This window comes from Carlito syrichta, unplaced genomic scaffold (genome assembly GCF_000164805.1).
Source record: "Carlito syrichta isolate Samal-C Ts95f unplaced genomic scaffold, Tarsius_syrichta-2.0.1 Scaffold314788, whole genome shotgun sequence".
NCBI lineage: Eukaryota > Metazoa > Chordata > Mammalia > Primates > Tarsiidae > Carlito > Carlito syrichta.
This window is the reverse complement of record NW_007258884.1, coordinates 758479-764916: the sequence shown is the minus strand read 5'-3', so window position 1 is coordinate 764916 and position 6438 is coordinate 758479.

The window sequence follows — 6438 nt, the reverse complement described above, 5'->3', positions numbered from 1 at the left end:
ATACTTACCCCTTTTTTTATTCATGAGGAAAATTGTGTCCATTCTAAGGGGCACAGGAGAAGTCAGAAACACGAAAATTTCCTGTTATTGCAACTTCTATCTTCTATTATTTTCTTTTACTTCTTCCCCTTTTAATTTTGATTCTCTCTTCCTGACTGGCATGATGATGGCCAGAAAGACTTTAACTCAACACTTTTGTGGACACAATTCAAGGTGAAGTGGAGTTTCTGTAACTATTCAGTGAACTCGACTCACACAGATGATGGGAGTGGATTTTTGTTGTGTGATCTGACTGCAGCCTAGACTGTAAAATATATATTCAGGCTGATGAGGACCTTTAGACAAGGATTCAGAATCCTCCCACGAACTCTCCTTATGACCTTGGTCTAGTGTTTCCGCTTTTCTGAGGCTTAGTTCTCTTTCCCGTAATGAGCAGGGGTGGTCTCAATAATAATACCACAAGCCATTTCTAGTTTTAAAACCATATGATCCTGTGATTTTGTTGTTGTTATTGTTTTAGGTTACGTTATATAGTTGTCTGTATCCCTGGGAAGTTTTGCTGTTCTTATGTGTTAGAATTCAGATTTTCATGAATTAACCTTTGATTTTCTTGGATAATGTGGACCAAACCACAACCTAAAAATTGGTTTTTAGGTTTTGGTAACAAAAGAATCTAAATTTTAAAAAAAAAAGAGTCTAAATTTTTTCTAACAAAACCCTGACTGGTTTAAGAAGGGAGTTTAAGTGTCACTTATTCAATACTTGTGACTGAATTTTGTCCTAAGAAGAAGGATATTTGGCTCCGAAAATCCTTGTGGACTTTACTTTGTACACTACATGTGAAAATCAAATCTGCCCCATATTACAGAGCCTCAAAGGACACAGACTCTATAGCCAGGCGGCGCCAGCTAGCTGTGTGACCTCAGGCAAGGTCCTTAACATCTCTCCACATCACTTCATTCATAAAATGGAGGTAATAGTACCTCCCCCACTGGACAGCATGAAATATAAATAAATGCAAAGGGCTTAGAACAGGTTCTCATAGTGTGAACATTGCATAAGGACTTACTATTATTAGAAGTTATTTTTAATTTTAAATTAAAATTCTCTATAGTGAAATGTACATACACATGAAATAAATCAAGCAAGCTTAATAAATGCCCAAACATAATTAAACATTTGTTTCCCGGGTGTTTTGTTTCTTTGTACTTGATTTTAGTTTCACAGAGCAAGAAAGCAAGACAAAGAGGTAAATTTTGAATTTCTCAAGGTTATACAACTGTCCTCACCTGTTTTTCTGGCCTATGATGCTTAGTTGATGATATAGTTCACCCTTCCTCTTCAATTTTCAGCCTGCACAGTTTCCCCAAAGAAATGTGAATTGCACTTCAAGTGGCTTTGAAACCCTGCATGAATTGGTACACGAAGACCTAGTTTGACTTTTCATCTTTCTTTCCAGTTGGAAATAATAATTCGGGAAGGAAGAAGGCATGAAAATGAATAACTTGCTATGTAAATAATGTCAAAGAGTAGGTTCATTGCCTAGACCCTGGTTTACGATGCTTGAATACTGGACCCTTGGTAGGTGAAGAGTGGACAGTAAGGTGTAAATGCACTTCAAACGCAGCTTCCTTACCAGAACAAGAGCAAAATGTCACGTGAAAATCTGAGGGGTCCCCTGAATTGTACCCCATATCTTTAAAATAAAAAAATTAAAAGTTTAAAATAAATAACAAAGAAAAAGAAAATCTGAGGGTACTGGATGAATCATCTAAATGCAGCCATAATACTAAATGCCATGATCAAAAAACAAGGCACACAGAAAATATTGTCAACAGCTTCTAGCAATTCTTGGGAGAAGAGGAAAAAAGAACTGAGAACACAACTTATTACCTGCACATACAAACTGAATAACTAGATGAAGGTGCTTAAAATAATAATTTAAAAAGACAAAGGAGGCAAGTACAGTGTCAAATGAAGACAGCATGAAGGCTCATGTTTGAAATATAGCAAAGGAAAGTGTCAAATGAATCAGACCCTGTAGAAAATGGGCAAAGGAGAAAATACTGCATCAAGTATCTCCTGATGGAAAGATGTCAGAGAATATGGCTGGATGGGTAGTCAGCTGTTCAAAAGCTGACAGTAGTTCCTTGTGTCACCACAGACCACAGCATGGTCTTCAGTACTGCAGGTCCAGAAATATAATTTGTCAGTGCACACAAAATTCATCAGATGTGAATCACATACTAAAGAAATTGATACTAAGGCCAAGCACAGTGACTCATGCCTATAATCCCAGCACTTTGGGGGACCAAGGTGGGACGACTGCTTGAAGCCAGGAGTAAGACCAGCCTGGGTAACATAGCAAGGTCTATCTGTAGAAAAAAAGAAAAAAAAATCTGGGCATGGTGGTGCATGCCTATAGTCACAGCTACATAGGAGGCCAAGGCAGGAGGATGGCTTGAGCCCAGGAGTTCTAGGAAAAAAGGAAGGAAATTCATAATAAGACTAAAGTCTAAAGGATAGCGTCTGAGAAGAGACAAAGTGGGATGACCCTGGAGATTCATCTCTTCCATCTTTTGTTAGCTTTAGAAAGAAGCTGACCCCGCAAGTCTGAGTTAGCCCAGAAGAGTAACAGGCTGATACTGGGCACTGAGCCTCAAAGACTGACCTTCCTAATGAGTCAACTTCCTCCACTGGCAGCTCCCATTAACGCATGGTCATAGAGGCACAGATCCTCTATGCTCACATGTCCCTGCTTAAAGGTCAATTCAGAACTGTTTGATACTGCTGTGGAGATTGTATCACACTGTAAATCAACACACTGCTCCTTTCATCAAGAAAGTCTTGCTATAAGAAAATAAAATGTCTGCTAAAATACACACTGTGCTTACAGACATAGTAGATTTAGATACTGGTGCCATTCCTCATGCCTTCACAAACTGGCAACAACCAGCCAGCAGAGCACACCATGGCCAGCACTGGCACATGGAGTATTGCAAGGGGTATTATGGTTTGAATGTGTCTCCCAAAGTTAATGTGTTGAAAACTTAACCCTCAATGCAACAGTGTTGGGAAGTGGGACCTTTAAGAGGTGGTTTGGTTATGAGGGTTTTGCCCTCATGAATGGATTAATGTTGCTATCATGGGAGTGGATTCATGATCACAAGAGTGAGTTTGTCACAAAAGAGAGTTTGGCCCCCTCTTGCTCGATCTCTCTCTCTCTTTCCTTTCTTCACTTACCCTCTACCACGGGATGACACAGCAACAAAGTCCTCACAAGATGCCAGCACCTTGATATTGAGCTTTCAGCATACAGAATTATGAGAAATAAACTTCTTTTCTTTATCAATTACCCAGTCCGTAGCTGGACACAGTGGCTCATGCCTCTAATACTAGCACTTTATGTTAGTCTGGGCAACATAGTGAGACCTCATCTCTACAAAAAAAAATCCAAAAAATTAGCTGGATGTGGTGGTGCATGCTGGTAGTACCAGCTACTTGGGAGGCTGAGGTAGGAGGATCACTTGAGTCCAGAAGTTCAAGGTTGCAATGAATTATGAACACACTACGGCACTCCAGCCTAAACACAGCAAGACCCTGTGTGGAAGAAAGAAAGAAAGAGAGAGAAAGGGAGAAGGAGAAAGAAAGAGAGAGAGAGAAAGAGAAAGAAAGGGATAAACTACCCAGTCTGACTTCTCAAAGGAAGCCAACAAGTATATGAAAAAACACTCAACCTCACTAATCATCAGAGAAATGCAAATCAAAACTACAATGAGATACCACCCAACACTGGGAAGGATGGCTATCATCAAAAAGTCAGAAAACAACAAGTGTTGGCAAGGCCACAGAGAAAAGGGAACACTTCTACACGTTGGTGGGGATGTAAGCTAGTTCAGCCTTTGTGGAAAGCAGTGTGGAGTTTTCTCAAAAACTAAAAATTGAGCTTCCATACAATCCAGCAATCCCACTTCTGGGACTATGCCCAGAGGAACAAAAATCATTCTACCAAAAAGACACCTATACACATATGTTCATTGCAGCACTATTCACAATAGCAAAAACATGGAACCAATCCAGATGCCCATCAAAAGTGAACTGAATAAAGAAAATGTGGTATATATACACAGTGGAATATTATGCAGCCATGAAAAAAAAACAAAATCATGACCTTTGCAGTAACATGGATGCAGCTGAAAGCCATTGTACTAAGTGATCTATCACAGAAACAAAAAACTGAACACTGCATGTTCTCACTCATAGGTGGGCCCTGGTCACCAGTCACATGAGCACAAAGGTGGAAACTATAGACACTGGACACTGCTCAAGGAGGGAAGAGGGATAATGGGCACACAATCTCACACTGGTTACCAGATCCACTAAATGGTGAAGAGACAGCCCCCTGGAAGCCCACACCTCACCTGCACACAATTTACTTAAGAAGTAAATACATGTACTCCACAACTCAAATAAAATAAAAGCTACCCAATCTGTGGTATTCTGTCACTGCAGCACCAAATGGACTAAGACGGGATGGGTCCCACTCTTGGTCCCCAATGCATCCACTCCAACTGAGCTCATCCTAAGTATGTCACTATGTGGGATAATGAGACCTTGAGCGTTCCTGTGCATTCTGCTACTGGACTTCTCTCCTTTTAGTTTTCTCCCCATAATAAATCCTATTTTACATTTGCACTGCCTAACAGAGGTGTGGGTGTCTGTGGCCATTTTGCAAGACAATATATTAACCTAGAGTGGTTATTATAACCTTTTAGTAATTGGAATATGAAGGGAGACCCAAAAAAACTGGAATTTATTTATTAAAAATTGTGCATTTATTCTTACATATTTAAACTTCAGTCATTTTCAAAGTACTCCCCGTTTGATGCAATACACCTATCAAGATGCTTTTTCCACAGAAGTTATTGACCTCATCCATTTTGATGGCTTTTAGTGCTTCTGCTATTTTTTATTTCACCTTTTTCACATCAGCAAAACATTTTCTTTTAAAAACTTTTTTCATCAGGAAAACAAAAAAAAGTCACTCTGGGTAAAATCAGGTGAATAGGGAGGCTGAGTCACGGGGATCATGTCGTTTTTGATCAAAAACTGCTGAATACTCAACACGGCGTGGGCAGGTGCATTGTCATGGTGGAAGAACCAGTCACCTGTTTGCAACAACTTGGAATGTTTCCTCCGCAAATTATGACCGGCTCAAAACTTCAGATAAAAACTGGTTGACCATTTGATCCAGAGAAACAAATTCCAAGTGCACTACAAGGCGCCTGCCCTCCAAAATATAATTCCAGGTTTGGAGGGGGTTTTCCTTTGTTTGTTTGTTTGTTTGTTTGTTTGTTTGTTTGTTTGTTTGAGTCCTCCCTCATGTATGAGTCTTAAGTACTTCACATGATGGCATTTTTCACATCATGGCACTAATAGAAAAGTAAATCTTTGAAAGACACAGTGAAGTAAAATTAGGCAGCTACTCCTGGTACCCAGCAGCACCTCACCTTACACAACTCCAAGAACTAAAGGAATCAATTCTCAGCACATCTGTAAGATTTTTGCTATTTTTTTTTTCACTATTTTGAGGTATGTTCCCCGTATGCCTAGATGTTTGAGGGTTTTTATCAAGAAGCGGTGCTGGATTTTATCAAAAGCTTTTTCTGCATCTAATGATATGGTTTTTGTTTTGACATCTGTTGATGTATTTAATTACATTTATGGTTTTACGAATGTTGAACCAGCCTTGCATCCCAGGGATGAAGCCTACTTGGTCATGATGGATGATTTTTGAGATGTGTTGTTGAATCCAGATTGCTAGGATCTTGTTGAGAATTTTAGCATCTATGTTCATCAAAGATATTGGCCTATAGTTCTCTTTCTTTGTTGGGTCTTTACCTGGCTTGGGTATCAATGTGATGTTAGCTTCATAAAATGATTTGGGGAGAGTTCCATCTTTCTCAATCACCTGAAATACCTTTAGTAGGATTGGGATCAGCTCCTCCTTAAATGTCTTGTAGAATTCTGCTGAAAAGCCATCTGGTCCAGGGCTTTTTTTTTTGTAGGTAGTTTTCTTATTACGTAGTCAATTTCCTTGACTGTTATTCGGTCTATTTAGGGTCTCAATTTCTTCTTGTTTCAACCTAGGCAGGTTGTATGATGACAGAAAATCCTCCATTTCCTTGAGGTTTTCAAGTTTGTTTCAATACAGATGTACATAGTAGTCTCTAATGATCTTTTGTATTTCTTCAGGGTCAGATGTGACCTCATCTTTTGTGTTTCTGATTATGCTTATATGGGTTTTTTCTCTCTTTTTCTTGGTCAGTCTAGCTAGGGGACCATTGATCTTGTTTCTCCTTCCAAAGAACCAGCTTTTTGTTTCATTGATTTTTTTTTGTATTATCTTTTTGTCTTCTATGTCCTGGATTTGGGCTT